The sequence below is a fragment of the Phyllobates terribilis genome, unplaced genomic scaffold, assembly GCF_046119375.1.
Source record: "Phyllobates terribilis strain yellow unplaced genomic scaffold, ASM4611937v1 Scaffold_3__8_contigs__length_932513732, whole genome shotgun sequence".
Classification (NCBI taxonomy): Eukaryota; Metazoa; Chordata; class Amphibia; order Anura; family Dendrobatidae; genus Phyllobates; species Phyllobates terribilis.
The window spans coordinates 844,026,900-844,044,741 of record NW_027362763.1 but is presented as its reverse complement, the minus strand read 5'-3'; positions in this window follow the sequence as shown (position 1 = coordinate 844,044,741).

The window sequence follows — 17,842 nt, the reverse complement described above, 5'->3', positions numbered from 1 at the left end:
AATAAAAAGACAATATCAATGCCCCTTGGAAGAGAAGTGGAGGTCACAGTAGCTTAACAAGACAGTTTTAATGCCCCTTGTAAGAGACGTGGCGGTCACTGTAGCTTAACGAGACGGTTTAAATGCCCCTTGGAAGAGACGTGGAGGTCACAGTGGAATAAAAAGACAATATCAATGCCCGTTGGAAGAGTGGTGGAGGTCACAGTAGCTTAACAAAACGGTTTAAATGCCCCTTGGAAGAGACATGGAGGTCACAGTGGAATAAAAAGACAATATCAATGCCCGTTGGAAGAGTGGTGGAGGTCACAGTAGCTTAACAAGACGGTTTAAATGCCCCTTGGAAGAGACATGGAGGTCACAGTGGAATAAAAAGACAATATCAATGCCCCTTGGAAGAGTGGTGGAGGTCACAGTGGAATAAAAAGACAATATCAATGCCCCTTGGAAGAGTGGTGGAGGTCGCAGTAACTTAACAAGACAGTTTTAATGCCCCTTGGAAGAATGGTGGAGGTTACAGTGGAATAAAAAGACAATATCAATGCCCCTTGGAAGAGTGGTGGAGGTCGCAGTAACTTAACAAGACAGTTTTAATGCCACTTGGAAGAATGGTGGAGGTTACAGTGGAATAAAAAGACAATATCAATGCCCCTTGGAAGAGTGGTGGAGGTCACAATAGCTTAACAAGACAGTTTTAATGCCCCTTGGAAGAGACGTGGAGGTCACAGTAGCTTTACAAGATGATTTTAATTCCCCTTACAAGAGCCATGCAGTACAGCATATTAAAAACATTATTTCCATTATTGGGGAGTGGGTCTCCCATAGTCTTTGCCTATGCCTTCCAAGCAAAAGCTGCCAAAAATTAAGACGGAGGAACTTGCAATGCTGGAAACACGGACCATGGTCACCCTTGTGGTGTAGTGGTGGTGGAGGCTGAGGATAAGGAGAAGAGCACAAAACAGCCAAAATAAGGAAGCATATACCCATGTGTGGGTGTGAAGCGGTGCATGGGAATACACCTCCCGAAACAACACAGTGGATTTGACTTTGTTACTCTGCTGTCCTTTGGTTGTGATGAGAAGTCTGGCCCAATCCAGCCCTACTTCATTTTGATAAGGGTCAGCTTGTCAGCATTGTCAGTTGACAGGCGAGTGCGCTTATCAATTATAATTCCCCCAGTGGCACTAAAAACACGCTCCGATAACATGCTAGCGGCAGAGCAGGCCAGGACCTCCAAGGCGTACAGAGCGAGTTAATTCCAAGTGTCCAGCTTGGATTCCCAATAATTAAAAGGCACAGAGGAATCATGGAGGATGCTGGTACGGTCAGCAAGGTACTCCCTCACCATCTTTTGAAACTTTTCACTCCTTGTGAGAGTGCCCCATGCCTCAGGGCCTGTAAGCAGGGCGGGTCTCAGAAAACTGTCCCAGAACGTTGACAGTGTTCCCCTGCCTCTGCTGGATTGGAGTTGTGTCTCTCTCGCCTGTACGCCTTGGTTGGGCAACGAACTGTGACCTCTGCCGCTAGCGTGTTCAGATGGGAACTTTTTTAACAGTTCTGCAGCAAGGGCCTTCTGGTACTGCCCCATTTTTGTAGACCTCTCCACCTCAGGAATAAGAGCGTGAAAGTTCTCCTTGTAGCGGGGGTCTAAAAGTGTGACCAACCAGTAATGACTGTCACCCAACATTTTGACAACGAGAGGGTCACGGTTAAGGCAGAGTAACATAAAGTCAGCCATGTGTGCCAGACTGGTAATGGGCAAGACTTCCGTGTCCTCTCCAAGATGACGACTGACCATGCTCTCCTCCTTCTCCTCCTCCTCCTCCTCCCCCCTGTCCTCAGGACACCCACGCTGAACCGACGGTATGACAGTTGTACAGGTACTACCTTCTACAGCGCATGATACCAGCTCCTGTTCTTCCTCCTCCTTCTCCTCCTCTCCCTCATTGTCCCCCAATGCACGTTGGGATGAGATGAGGCTGGGCTGTGTGTAATCGCGCTACGGCTTCTTGATCCATCTCATCATTCTCTGGCTGCAATGCCTCCTCTTTAATTCTCTGCAGAGAAGTGGGATGCTGGCGCTAATGATGGCGTCATCGCCACTCACCATCTTGGTGGACTCCTCAAAGTTTGTCAGGATGGTACATATGTCAGGCATCCAGGTCCACTCCTGAGGTCTTATGTGTGGAGTCTGACCTGAATATCGACTGCCTTGTTGCAGCTGGTACTCCACAACTGCTCTCTTCTGCTCACAAATCCTTTGCAACATGTGGTGGGTAGAGTTCCAACGTGTGGGGACATCACACATCAGTCGGTGTGCCGGAAGCTGCAAACGCTGCTGCAACACAGCATGGGTGGCGGAAGCTGTAGCCGACTTGCGAAAATGAGCTGACAGGCGGCATACTTTGACGAGCAGATCTGGCAGCTCGGGGTACAATTTAAGTAACCGCTGAACCACGAGGTTAAGCACATGAGCCAGGCATGGTACGTGTGTGATCTCACCTTGCCTCAGAGCCGCCATCAGGTTACGGCCATTGTCACACACGACCATTCCTGGATGTAGATTCAGCGGTCTCTGTCACAGATCTGCCAGCTCTTTCACAGCTGTCCACAACTCACAAGCAGTGTGAGGTTTATCACCTAAGCTTATGAGTTTCAGCACAGCCTGTTGCCGCTTGGCTGAGGCAATACTGCAGTGCTTCCAGCTTGTAACTGATGTGGTGATATCTGAGATGGAGGCTGAACATGAGGAGGAGGAGGAGGATGATGCGCAGGAGCTGTAAACTGTGTGGGCAACTCTGACTGACATAGGGCCCGCAATCCTTGGTATGGGGAGGATGTGTTCCGTCCCAAGATCCAACTGGGTACCTGCTTCCACTATGTTTACCCAGTGTGCCGTCAGGGAGATGTACCTTCCCTGGTCACAAGAACTTGTCCACGTGTCCATTGTCAGGTGGACTCTCCCAGTAACTGCATTGTTGAGGGCACGGCAGATGTTTTGGGACACGTGCTTGGGTAGTGCGGGGATGGCACACCGGGCAAAACAGTGTCGGCTGGGGACCGAGCACCGAGGGATGGCCACCACCATAAGGTTGCGGAAGGATTCTGTCTCCACCAGCCTAAAAGGCAACATTTCCAACGCAAGCAGTCGTGAAATGTGCGAATTTAGGACTGTGGCCTGTGAGGCATTGGATGCGAATTTGCACTTTCGTTCAAAGCTCTGGGATATGGACAATTGAACGCTGCGGTTTGACGTGGACGTGGCCGTTGATGCTGTTTATTGAGAAACTGCCATAACAAGTGTAGACTGAGAGGAGGGGGCATCTTTGCATGCAGTATGGACAGGGGAGAGCCTTGCATGCACAACAGGGGGTTCTCTTACATGCACAACAGCGGAAGAAGCAGTGGTGACACCCGCTGACACTGGTCGTGGACCCTGGGGTTCACCCCTCAAAGTCGAGTGCTTTGCTGCCATGTGCCTGATCATGCTGGTGGTGGTCAGGCTGGTAGTTTTGTCACCCCTGCTGATGCTGGCCTGGCAGGTGGTACAAATGGCCTTTTTGGGGTTATCAGCAGAGTCTTTAAAAAAATACCAGACTCTGGAAGACCTACAGGTTGTACTGGCAACGTCCCTCGTGTTGGTGTTACAGGGAGCGGTTGTCCCCCTTCTGTCTGCGGCCACCACACTGCTTCTTCCTGCCTGTTGGGGTACTCTGCCTCCCTCCCCCTGTGTGCTGCTGGCCTCGCTCTGCGTGTCCTCCTGCCACGTTGGGTCAGTTACTAGATCATCCACCATCTCCTCCTCTTCCACTTCCGCACCATGGTCCTCCTCACTTTATGGCAATTGTGTATCGTCATCGTCCACCTCTTGTGACAAATTGCCAGCGTCGCCTTCCTGTGGCCGTGGCTATTCAAATATTTGGCCATCGCTACATAGGATCTCCTCTTCCACCACTTCAAGCGGAGCAGGCGAGGGTCACAAATATGGAAATGGACCAGTGAACAGCTCTTCAGAGTGTCCAACTGTGGGATCAGTTGCTTTCTGACAACACTCAGCATGGTGGGAGGAAGGAGCATCAGGGTGAGGAGGAGTATGCAGTCGAGACTCACGGCTACTAACACTTGACCGTGTGGAAGACAGACCGGAGGTGGTGGTGCCCAGGTAACTTGATGTATTATCTGCTATCCAATTAAGAACCTGCTCACACTGATCAGTTCGCAATAGTGGTACTGTTGTGTGCTTCCCTAGTAATTTGGTCAAGAACTGGGAGCGAGAAGATGTGGCTGTTGGTTGTGGCACATTTTTACCTTGGCCACTGCCCCATCCTCCGCACCATCACCAGAACGTCCAGTTCCACATCCCTTGCCACGCGCCTTGCCCACTGTAAATGAAGCAAAATAGCTTACACTCACACTATCAATGGCAAAAGGGTAACAAAAAGGAAATTTGAACCGTGGAAGAGCAAAACCACAGTTCTAGTTCTCTGGCCTACACCAGACTCTTTTAAACAGATATATTGGTGTCTGAACAGTCAGCGAGACACTGAAAATGTTTTTTTTTATTCAAAAAAGACAAAAAAGTGTATAATACAGAGATTTGAACCGTGGAACTGCAAAACCACAGTTATAATTTCCTGGTGTATACCAGACTTGTTAAAATAGATATATTGGTCTCTGAACAGTAGTGTTGAGTCACCCCCGTAGTGATCGAGTTCGGTTCGTCGAACACCCGTATGTTCGCCGAACTGTTCGTCGAACTGTTCGTCGAACACCTTCGAACACCGTTAAAACCAATACCAGGCGAACAAAAACACATAGAAACACATAGTAAACACCTTCAAAGGTGTCCAAAAGCTGACAAACTGCTCAGAAGACACAACTAACACATGGAAAAGTGACAAGTACATATAGTCATGCAAAAAGAAAAGAGGTGGAGGAGTAAAAGGAGGGGGAGACACAGATATAGGCGTGTCATGCCCTTCTAAAACCAAAAAAGTGCGGAACCGACACGGCCAGTCCGTTCCTGCCCGTGCGACCTCCGTGTCGCCGGGTTTGTGCCAGAGCCGCGGTGGACCCTGACGGCCAGCCCCCCTCTCCCAATACTGGTGCCTGTCCGCTGGTGGGTCGAGCGAGCCCCCCTGCGGTGGAGGCAGGGCTAATGTTTTTAATTTAAATTGTATCTCTAATTTGAATGAATACACTTTTAATCCTTTTACAAGGATCTATTGGAGGGCAAGTCTCATGCCAGCAGCCGCGTAATTCCAGCTCCAGTAGCGTCCACTAAAGCTGCTGCAGTTAAAAAGCTTTTATAAGGATCGAGCATGGCGGTCCACCGCAAGGCGTCCTACCGCTAGTCCCAGCCCCTATGCCTTGGGGTGCCTTCCCGATGCTCTTCAGTGAGTGTCCCGGGGGCCCGAACCATTTCCTTTGAAAAAATTAAGTGTCCAAACTACAGGTGGTACAGCTTGCTTAACAGCTGGGATAATCCGCTGACTAGCAGACACTGCTACTAGGCACAAAATATTTCCTGGGCTAGATGCAGTTAAAAATTTGTAATTAGATACTCTCGTTGGATGCTGAGAAAGCATTCCATAGAGTCTCCTGGCACGCCATATATTATTCTCTTAAAAAGCTTGGGGTAGAGGTCTAGGGGACCCTTTTATAGGCAAAATCACGGCCCTGTATCGCAATACGTCACCTAGGCTGAATATAAATGGAACATTTTCATCACCTTTCATAATCACCAATGGGACAAGGCAGGGATGTCCTCTGTCCCCTCTCTTATACATCCTAGTGATGGAGCACCTGCTCTCATCAATTCTCCATAACCCCAATATTAGGTGGATTGAGGTGGGAGGCACCGAGTACAAGTGCTCTGCATTTGCTGATGATGTCCTAGCATATATCACTCAATCACATATATCCATCCCTGCTGTTATGGCTGAAATAGATCACTTTGTTACATGGTCAAATTTTAAAATCAATGCAGCGAAGTCTGAGGCCCTCGATGTCTCCCTCCCCAAATCCATACAGGATTCCATCCAGTCCAACTTTCCCTTTGCCTGGCCCTCACAGGGTATCAAATACTTAGGAATTCCTATTCATAGAGACCTCTCCCGTCTATGATATCTTAATTTTGGGCCCTTTATTGAACAACTCCATACAGACCACGGTTGGCAAGTTAGAACTGTAAGATTCACTACGTGAACCACTGGTGTTTTGTGGAAAAGCACAAGTAAACTGTGTTCCAAATTATTATGCAAAAAGTGTTTAGGAGTGATAAGGTAAGAATTTGTTTGTTTGTCAGTTAAACTCATTTATGGTGATGTGTGTCAGGGCTCTTTATATCACTGTAAGCAATTGCAGACACCTGTGCTAATTAGTTTGGCAGGTGTGTCCAATGAAAGGCAAGACTACTTGAGAAGGCTGTCCCACATTATTAAGCAGCCTACATTTTCTGCCAAAATGGGAAAGAAAAAGGATGTGTCGGCTGCTGAGAGGCAACAAATTGTGGAGTGTTTAGGTCAAGGTATGACTACAATCAACATTGCCAAGACACTTCATCCTGATCATCGCACAATCAAGAAGTATGTAGCTGATTCACAGTACACACATGTGCGTGCTGATAAGGGAAAATTGAGGACTCTTTCCTACAGGCAATTACGTCAGGTTAAAAGTGCAGCGGCAAAAAAGCCTTGTCATAGCAGCAGACAAGTTTTTGAAGCTGCTGGTGCCTCCAACGTCGCCCGAACAACAAGATGCAGAGTCCTTCAGAGGTCTGCAGCTGTGCGTAAGCCATCCTATCGACCTCCTCTATCCACTGCACACAAGCAGAAACGGCTTCAGTGGCTGGAATCATGGGGAGAGAGATTGTCGGCCCCTTTAGGATCCCTGAAGGGGTAAAGATGAACTCCATAATGTATGTGGAGTTTCTCAAACAGCACTTCCTGCCATGGTTCAAGAAGAAGAACTGTGTATTCCGCAGCAAGATAATTTTCATGCATGATAATGCACCGTCTCATGCTGCACATAAAACATCTGCATCTCTGGCTGATATGGGCATAAAAGGGGACAAACTTATGGTGTGACCCCCATGCTCCCCTGACCTCAACCCCATTCAGAACCTCTGGAGCATCATCAAAAGGAGTGTCTATGATGGCGGGAGGCAGTTCACATCTAAGCAACAGCTCTGGGAGGGTATTCAATCCTCATGCAAAGTAATTGAAGCCGAAACCAACCAAAACCTGACAAATTCAATGGACGAGAGAGTTCAGAAGCTCCTTTCGAACAAGGGGTCCTATGTGCAAATGTAACATCACCTAGAATAAAGTTTTGAGTTGAAAACTGTTTGATTTCAGTTTCCAATAACCTGCTAATGCTTATAATTTCAAAAATGACCATTTTTTTGTTCTTTATTAAAATGAAAAGGTTGATCGAAGAGTGTGGGGGATCTAAGAGTGTGGCAACCCAGTAGTCAGGATTATTTCGAATTCTGACAATCTGAGGGTCATGTTGCAGGTAGTGCAGCAAGAAGGCACTCATGTGTCTTGCGCATCTAGGAGCCCCAAAATTATTTTCCGGGCTAGATGCAGCTAAAAATTATTATTAATTTGAAAGCTGGTGGAGCTTAGTATAGATGGCCTAATAGAATCAGTACTGCAAACTGCTGCAAAGCCCAAATTATTTTCCAGCCAAGATACAAATAAACATGATTAGTAATTTTAAATCTGGTGGAGTTTAGTATAGATGGCCTAATAGAATCAGTACTGCACACTGCTACAAGGCCCAAATTATTTTCCAGCCAAGATACAGATAAACATGATTAGTAATTTTAAATCTGGTGGAGTTTAGTATAGATGGCCTAATAGAATCAGTACTGCACACTGCTACAAGGCCCAAATTATTTTCCAGCCAAGATACAGATAAACATGATAAGTAATTTGAAAGCTTAAAACGGTTGGTGAGATGATTTCAACAAATCATCAAGCTTTTACTCTCCCCAGGATGACACAGGGGTAGAAAAGTCATTTCGGATCCATGATTTGTTCATCTTTATGAACGTGAGTCTGTCTACATTATCAGTGGAGAGCCGCGTGATCTTATCTGTCAGCACACCACCAGCAGCGCTGAACACACGTTCAGACAGAACGCTGGCTGCGGGGCATGACAAGATCTCCAAGGCGTAAGTGGCGAGCTCCGGCCATTTATCCAGATTGGAAGCTCAAAAAGAGCAAGGGTCCAGTGACACAGTCATGGCTTCAATGTTTACTTGGAGATACTCCTGTACCATCATCTCTAGGCGTTGACTATGTGTCAGACTTCTTGTCTCCTGTGGCCTTGCAAAGGATGGGCTAAAAAAGTGGTGAAATGATTCCGCAAAATTGATGTTACCAGCAGATACTGTGTTTCTGTTACGTTTTGAGTGCTGAACACTCGACGGTCCCACGGTTGGCAAGTTGGAACTGTGAGATTCACTACGTGCACCACTAGTGTTTTGGGGAAAAGCACATTTAAGATTCTGCAACAGTCTCTGCTGATACTCCTGCATGCATGCATCTCTTTCTATGGCAGGAATAATTTCTGCAAATTTACTTTTGTACCGGGGATCTAACAGTCTGGCAACCTAGTAGTCAGGATTATTTCTAATTCTCACAATTCGAGGGTCATGTTGCAGGTAGTGCAGCAAGAAGGCACTCATGTGTGTTGCGCATCCAGGAGCACCAAGTCCCTGTTGTGTTGGTGGCGAGGTAACAATCATGCTTCCTTCCTCTGCCCTCTCCCCCCAACCTCGCACAACAGAAATGTGATCAAGGTCTCCCTCATCTGATGAGTCTTCCATCAGTTCGTCCTCCACTTCTTCCTGGGCTCCTGCACCTTCCTCACTAGTTTGGCTGCTACCATGCGCCCTGGTAAAACCATCTCCCCCACCCTCACATGCCTGCCGCCTTGGTGCTGCCGACCGTCTGGACCTTGCAGATGTTAGCCCTTCCGCATACAACTCCTCCTCCTCTACTTCCTCCACCTCCTCTTGTGCCACCACCTGACTCCGAATTCTGTTTAACATGTGCTTCAGCATGTAAACCACCGGAATAGTCATGCTGATAATGGCATCGTCAGCACTAAACATCTGCGTCGCCATTTCAAAACTGTGCAGAAGGGTGCATAGGTCCCTGATCTGAGACCACTCCTCCAGCGTGATTTGTCCCACCTCTGGTTCTCATTGGCCCAGGCTATACGTCAGAACGTATTGCACCAGGGCTTGTCGGTGCTGCCACAGTCGCTGCAATATGTGCAGAGTTGAATTCCACCGGGTAGGCACTTCGCATTTTAGCCGGTGAAGTGGCAGGCCCAACGACTTCTGTAGAGATGTAAGTCGCTGAGTTGCGGGATGCGAATGGCGGACGTGAGCACACAGCGACCGTGCCCTCTGCAGAAGGCCATCTAGTCCGGGATAGTGGGCTAAAAATTGCTGGACAACCAGGTTCAACATGTGAGCCATACAAGGCACGTGTGTGACATTGCCACGGCGAAGGGCCGCACCCAGGTTTGCAGCATTGTCGCACTTCCCTGGTTTCAGGTCCAGTGGAGACAACCATTCATGAAACTGGTTCTCCAGAGCTGACCACAACTCCTCAGCTGTGTGACTCACATTTCCCAGACATTTCAAAGTAAAAACTGCCTGATGACGTTGAGCCCTGCTGCCAGCATAGTAAGGAGGTGTGCAGGTACCCTTCTGCGCAGTTAGAAAGCTTGTGGCATGACCAGACAGGCTTTGGGTGCAGGTGGAGGACCAAGAGGAGGTTGAGGAGGCAGAAGCAGTTTAGGAACTTCGAGATAAAGAGGATTGACGCACAACTCGTGGGGACGGCAAGACTTGGACAGCAGCCCCTTGTCCTGCTGTCACCATAGTTACCCAGTGCCCAGTCAGCGACATGTAATGCCCCTGTCCATGCCTACTCGTCCAAGTGTCTGTGGTGAAATGCACCCTGTCACACACAGAGTTTCTCAAAGAAGCGGTGATGTTGTGTGCGACATGCTGGTGGAGCGCAGGCACACCTTTCTTTGAGAAGTAGTGCTGACTGGGCATCTGGTACTGGGGCACTGCGATGGACATAAGGTCTCGAAAATCCTCTGTGTCCACCAGGCGGAAAGGAAGCATTTCTGTAGCCAAGAGCTTGCAGATGGTGAAATTCAACCTCTTAGCTTTCTCATGGCTAGGAGGAAATGGTCTTTTACTTGTCCACATCTGAGGGACCGATGGCTGGCTGTTGTGCATAGACGGGGTTGATAAGGGTGTCCCCGGCAAACTGCCGGTCTGTGAGGAAGATGCAGGCAGATATGTTAGGTTGCCTTGACCCAAAGGTGGTGCTATCGATGTCGGACAGCGCTGAACACCAGCTGGTGTTTCCACCTCCAAAGAAAATGATGACCTGCCAATCACGCTGGCTGTTGCGGGTAAAGAGGTGGCAGGTCTGCGTCCCAAAACAGGTGTGACTGCTGTCCCCCCCAGTCACAGAGGATGAAGAGTCCGCGGATGCACAAGATATGGCAGACGGTGGCTGGCCCGGCCGGCTAGGCCGCATTGTAGCACAGTGAGCTTCCCACTGCAACTTATGCTTAATATCCATGTGCCGGTTCATGCATGAAGTACTCAAACTATGTATTTTTTGGCCTCTACTAAGTTTTTGCTGACAAATGTTACAGATAACATGAGTTGGGTCATCTTTATCCATCTGAAAAAATGCCCAGGCTATGCAAGGCTTATCACCCATGCGACCTGAAGAGCCACCACGACTTCTGGTCAGAGGCAGAGTTGTATTTGAGGATGCAGTTGTTGACGTGCTTCCAGTACTACGTCTCTGTCCAGGAAGGCGCAACCTCACCTCGTCGTCACTAGCATCCTCCTCCACCTCCTCTGCTGACCTCATCTCTTGGCTGACTGTGGGTTGACAGTAAGTGTAATCTCCAACCTCGTCATCATCACCCTGCGTGTTATCACACCCGTCGTCCTCAGAGAAAACCTCTTCCTGCCCTGACAAAAAACTAAAGTTGTCGCTCCAATCAGGTATTTGAGTCTCATCATCGTCTTCCTCATTGTCTCCACCAACAGGAGTTACAGTTTGGGAATGAGTGTCTACATTATGGTCAGAACCTTCTGCGTCTGGTCCTGGATCCGACTCATAAAGATTCTGGGCATCAGTGCAGATCATTTCCTCGTCTGGATTCACAGAAGCTCTGGAGCCGACCTCTGATTCCCAGGCTATAGTATGAGTAAACAGCTCTGCAGACTCAACCATCTGTTCTGCCCCATACTCAGACGGGCAGCTGGAGACTTGGGAGCTGTGAGGAAGCAAGTGCGATTGGGGTGACACCTCTGAGGACTGGAGTATTTGTGATGTTGAAGTTGAGGTGGAGGAGAGCCCACTTAAAGGAGCACTTGATATCCGTTGAAGCACCTGCTGTTTTTGTGCCTCATCTGGAATTTGTAGCGATTGGCGTGGCCGTAAGAAAGGGATCTTATCACATTGTCCGCTAAAAGAAGTAGACATCATAGTTTGGCTGGAAGATGGTCTTTCTTCTGCAGATGTTACTGTTGATTTAACACCTACCCCACGGACACAACCTTTTTTTCCCTTCCCAACATGCCTATTCCCCTTTCCACCATTAGCAGGCCTTTTTCCACTCATTTTGGTGGTTAGCTAATTGACAACTCTGGAGTTGTTTACACAAAAAACAATGGATGGGAACCGAGCAGAGTTGAGTGGCCAAACTGTGGTATTAGCCCAAAAGTATTGGCTGGGTTAGATGCAGAAAAAAATTAGATTGAATTTGCAACCTGGTGGAGGTTAGTATAGATGGACTAATAGAATAAGTCCCACACACTGCTACAAGCCGAAATATTTTTTCAGAGCTAGATGCAGAAAAAAATTAGATTGAATTTACAACCTGGTGGAGGTTAGTATAGATGGACTAATAGAACAAGTCCCACACACTGCTACAAGCCGAAATATTTTTTCAGAGCTAGATGCAGAAAAAAATTAGATTGAATTTGCAACCTGGTGGAGGTTAGTATAGCTGGACTAATAGAACAAGTCCCATACACTGCTACAAGCCGAAATATTTTTTCAGAGCTAGATGCAGAAAAAAATTAGATTGAATTTGCAACCTGGTGGAGGTTAGTATAGATGGACTAATAGAAAAAGTCCCACACACTGCTACAAGCTGAAATATTTTTTTCAGAGCTAGATGCAGAAAAAAATTTGATTGAATTTGCAACCTGGTGGAGGTTAGTATAGATGGACTAATAGAATGATGCTATGCCCAAAAGGTTTACTTCACTAGGTGCAGTAAAAAAATTTGTATTCTATACACAGGTGGTGTAGCTTGCAACACAGATAGGCTTCTCCAGTGACTAACACACACTGCAAGAGGACAAAAAGGATTTGCTTTGCTAGATTTTGCCAAATGCTGTGAAAAATACTTGCATAGCACTGGCACAGACCTGCCTGGCAAAAAGTGATAGGAACTGATGTAACCTAGCCCTGAAAAGGACTTCAATTACAATTAGTCTTTGCTCCCAACCTATCTATTTAAGAGCACAGACCTGCCTGATAAAAGTGATAGGAACTGATGTAACATAGCCCTGAAAAGGACTGCAATTACAATTAGTCTTTACTCCCAACCTATCTATTTAACCGGTTCCCGACCGCCCACTGTAGATAAACATCCGTGCTGCCTGGGCTCTGTGCAGCGCCGACATTTAAAAACGGTGGGTGGTCTCGCAGTGCTCAGGACCCCCAGGGTCCTGCAAGCACTGCGATTCCGGTGCAGAGCGTTAGCTCTGACAGGGTACATCATCGGGACCTGATTAGATCAGGTCCCAGTGATGTTAACCCTTTGCTGTCTTCTATATGCTGCGATCTATAGTGATCGTGGCATATAGGAGACAGCAGGAAGAGAGGGGGTCGTCTTACTTACCTCCGAAGACCTCCGTTTCGTTTGAGGACCTGGGGTTGCTATGGCAGCTGGAGGTCACATGACCGCCTCCAGCTCTGCCATATATGGTGTCCTTCCTGTCTGGCTTCAGCCTGTATGTAGCTGATGCCAGACAGGAGACTGACTGAAACAGTCAGTGAAGATCTCATGTAATGTAATATATGTCTATTACATTACATGAGATCAGTGATCAGAAAAATAAAAATTAATGTCCCATACAGGGACTAAGTAAAAATGTAAAAAAAAGTAAAAAAAACGTTTTTGAACTATTAAAAAAAAAATCACAAAATAAATAAAAAATAAATAAAATATTAAACCAATAAATCCGTATATTATTACAAAACCCAAAAAAGTACATATATTTGGTATCGCCGTGTCCGAAACAACCCGAGCTATAAAACTGTCACACTAATTAACTCCTTCTGTGCACACCGTAATAAAAATAAATAAAAAACGGAGCAAAAAAATATGCTTTTTCATCATATCGCCAAACAAAAAGTGGAAAAAAATGCGATCAAAAAGCAGAATAGAAATAAAAATGGTACCACTGAAAACTTCATCTTGTTCCGCAAAAAAAAGCCGCCATACAGCTCCATCAGCCGAAAAATAAAAAAGTTATAGCGCTCAGAATAAAGCAATGCAAAAAAAATATTTTTTTTTCTATAAAATTGTTTTATTGTGTAAAAGCGCCAAAACATAAAAAAAATACAGTAAGTGTAGTATCGCTGTAAACGTACTGACCCGAAGAATAACGCTGCCTGATCACTTTTACCACACGCAGAACGGCATAAAAAAACCCTCAAAAAACAATTCCTGAAGTGTTTGTTTTTGTTAACTTTACCTCACAAAAAACGGAATAGAAAGCGATCAAAAAATGTCACATACCCAAAAATGGTTCCAATAAAAATGTCAACTCGTCCCGCAAAAAACAAGCCGTCACATGACTCTATCGGCCGAAATATGGAAAAATTATAGCTCTCAAAATATGGTGATGCAAAAACTAGATTTTGCAAAAAAAGCGTATTTTAGTGTGTGACAGCTGTCAGTCATAAAAACCCGATATAAATCTGGTATCTCTGTAATCGCACCGACCCGAAGAATAAAGTAATCTAATCAGTTATATCACACTAGGAACGGCATAAAAAATAAATAAAACAAATATTATTCACCTGCTACTGATTTGTTTATTATGTCTCCCAAAGATCCCAGTAAGGCTCTGCTCACATTTATCCTGTGCTCTGCGCTGAGCACTTACACCAGAGTTTCCGTGTAACTCTCTGAAATACGTGATTCAGCCAGAACCCATGATGGAAGATTCCCTGTAATGAGGCAGATATAGGCCATTTTGGACACCGTCTAGCCTGGGATCACACGGTGTCATTTATTTTAGGCGTGCATAAAAGTGCGGTTGGCCACAGTTTTGTGCACTTCTGAAAAAAAGGACACCACTAAACAGAGGCCAGACGGAGTCCAGAGTAACTCTGCTGCCTCATTATAGTGAATGGATCCTGCAGGGGTTTCATCTGAATTACATCACTTGGAAATTTAGATGGAAACCCCAATGTAAGTGCTCAGCCTAGAGCGCCGGATAAATGTTACGTAAAATGTTCCCAATAAAAGCTTCAACTCAGTCCTCAAAAAAAGCTAGTCCCCACTCAGGTCCATCATCTGTTAAAAATATAAGGGACTTCCAAGTTACTGGTAGCAGAAAGGCTCTGGAAAAGCAAAATGGTCCTTGCCCCCCAAAAGAAATTCAGAAAATTTTGTGGTCCCAAATCCAAATGCCTATTCTACAATAATTTGTTCTCCAATTGTCAAATAGCACTCCTTCCCCCTCAAATCTCACCGTATGGCTAAGTGGTACGATATAGCCACATATGGGGTATTGACACTTTTAGAAGAAATTGTGTGACACATTTCGGCACCATTTTTACCCATTGCACTGTGTGAAAATGTAAAATCTGAGGGTAAAACATTTTTTTGTGGTAAAAATATAATTATGCTTTTTTCACTGCCCAATGGTATAAATTTAAAAATTAAAAAATGCTCACTACTTCCCTAGATGAATTCCTTGAGAGGTGTAGTTTACAAAATGGGGTCACTTGTGGGGGTTTCTGCTGTTTTGGCATGTCAGCGACTCTTCAAATGTGACATGGTGTCTGCTGCCTACCCCAGCCAACATAGCGCTTCTTTCTCTTCCGAACCCTGCCGTACACCAAAGCAGTGGTTTTCCCTCACATATGGGGTATCGGCGTACTCAGGAGAAATTGTACAACAAATTTCATGGTGCAATTTATCCTGTTACCCTTATGATAATGCAAAATTAGGGAATGAAAAACATTTTTTATGGGAAAAATGTGAAAATTTTATTTTTACGGCTCAATATTATAAACTTCTGTGAAGCAGCTGGGGGTGCAAGGTGCTCACCACACATCTAGATAAGTTCCCTAAGGGGTATAGTTTCCAAAATGATGGCACTTGTGGGGGGTTACCACTGTTTAGGCACATTAGGGGCTCCCCAAATGTGACATGGCGTCCGCTAATTATTCAAACAAATTTTACATTCAAAAAGTCAAATGGCGCTCCTTCCCTTTCAAACCCTGCCATGTGCCCAAACAGTAATTTGCCTCCACATATGGGGTATCGGCGTGTTCAGGAGAAATTGCACAACAAATTTCATGGTGCAATTTATCCTGTTACCCTTATGATAATACAAAATTAGGGAATGAAAAACATTTTTTGAGGGAAAAATGTGAAAATTTTTTTTTTACGGCTCAATATTATAAACTTCTGTGAAGCAGCTGGGGGTGCAAGGTGCTCACCACACATCTAGATAAGTTCCCTAAGGGGTCTAGTTTCTAAAATGGTGGCACTTGTGGGGGGTTTCCACTGTTTAGGCACATTAGGGGCTCCCCAAATGTGACATGGCGTCCGCTAATTATTCAAACAAATTTTACAATCAAAAAGTCAAATGGCGCTCCTTCCCTTTCAAACCCTGCCATGTGCCCAAACAGTAATTTGCCTCCACATATGGGGTATCAGCGTGTTCAGGAGAAATTGCATAACAAATTTCATGGTGCAATTTATCCTATTACCCTTATGATAATGCAAAATTAAGGGATGAAAAACGGTTTTGTGGGAAAAATGTGAAAATTTTATTTTTACAGCTCAATATTATAAACTTCTGTGAAGCACCTTGGGGTTCAAGGTGCTCACCACACTTCTAGATAAGTTCCCTAAGGGGTCTAGTTTCCAAAATGGTGTCACTTGTGGGGGGTTTCCACTGTTTAGGCACATCAGGAGCTCTCCAAACGCAACATAGCGTCTGCTAATTATTCAGCAAATTTTACATTCAAAAAGTCTAATGGCGCTCCTTCCCTTCCGAACCCTGCCGTGCGCCCAAACAGTGGTTTTCCCTCACATATGGGGTATCAGCACGCTCAAGAGAAATTGCACAAAAAAATTTGGGGTCCATTTTTTCATGTTACCCCTGTGAAAATAAAAAAAATTGGGTCTAAATTAACATTTTTGTGAAAAAAGTTAAATGTTAATTTTTTTCTTCCACATTCCAAAAATTCCTGTGAAGCACCTGAAGGGTTAATAAAGTTCTTGAATGTGGTTTTGAGCACCTTGAGGGGTGCAGTTTTTAGAATGGTGTCACTTTTGGGTATTTTCTGTCATAAAGACCCCTCAAAGTGACTTCAAATATGATGTGGTCCCTAAAAAAATGTTTTTGTAAATTTTGTTGGAAAAATGAGAAATAGCTGGTCAACTTTTAACCCTTATAGCTCCCTAACAAAAAAAAATTTTGGTTCCAAAATTGTGCTGATGTAAAGTAGACATGTGGGAAATGTTATTTATTAACTATTTTGTGTGAGATATCTCTCTGATTTAAGGGCATGAAAATTCAAAATTTGAAAATTGCAAAATTTTCAAAATTTTCGCCAAATTTCCGATTTTTTCACAAATAAACACAAGTTATATCGAAAAAATTTTACCACTATCATGAAGTACAATATGTCACGAAAAAACAATCTCAGAATCAGGGGAATATGTTGAAGCGTTCCAGAGTAATTACTTCATAAACTGGCAGTGGTCAGAATTGAAAAAATTGGCCCGGTCACGAAGGCAAAAACAGGCTCTGGCGCAAAGTGGTTAAGAGCACAGACCTGCCTGATAAAAGTCATAGGAAATGATGTAACCTAGTCCTTAAAAGGACTGCAATCACAACTATTCCCTACTCCCAAGCTATCTGTAGATTTGTGCGAAAATTGGCTTGAAATTAGCAAAGTATAGCGCAAACAGCAACAGCGGTGCCGTCTAACACGCAGCTGCAGCAGTGAGAAAATGGTGGCGACGGGGAAAATGGCTGGGTCTTATAGGGCAAGGACATGTGACATACACTGCCAAGACACATGCCCTTGCTTGTGTGAAAAAATGCAGTTCGCTCCGTGTGTGCGCTGCTGATAGGCTGACAGATTGCACCTCCCCACTGTAAATGCGGGAAAGAGAAAAAAAAATGGAGATCTTCATTATTTATGCAGAGATCCATCCCCTGTCCCTCCCCCCGCCCCGCTGTACACTCAAACAGAGTATTAACATTAATTTTCATCATTACTGAGAAAAAATCCAGTTATGATTTTGGTGCACGAACAGTTATCGAACATAACCTCGAACAGCCGAATTTTTTTCAAATCGTTCGGGATCGCCGAACGGCTCGAACACCGCCCAAAACAGCTCGAATTTGAGATTGGCGAACAGTTCGAGTCGAACACCGCTCATCTCTACTGAAAAGTAAACGACACACTCAAACTGTTTTTTTTCTGGAAAAAAGGCAAGCAGGTTGATA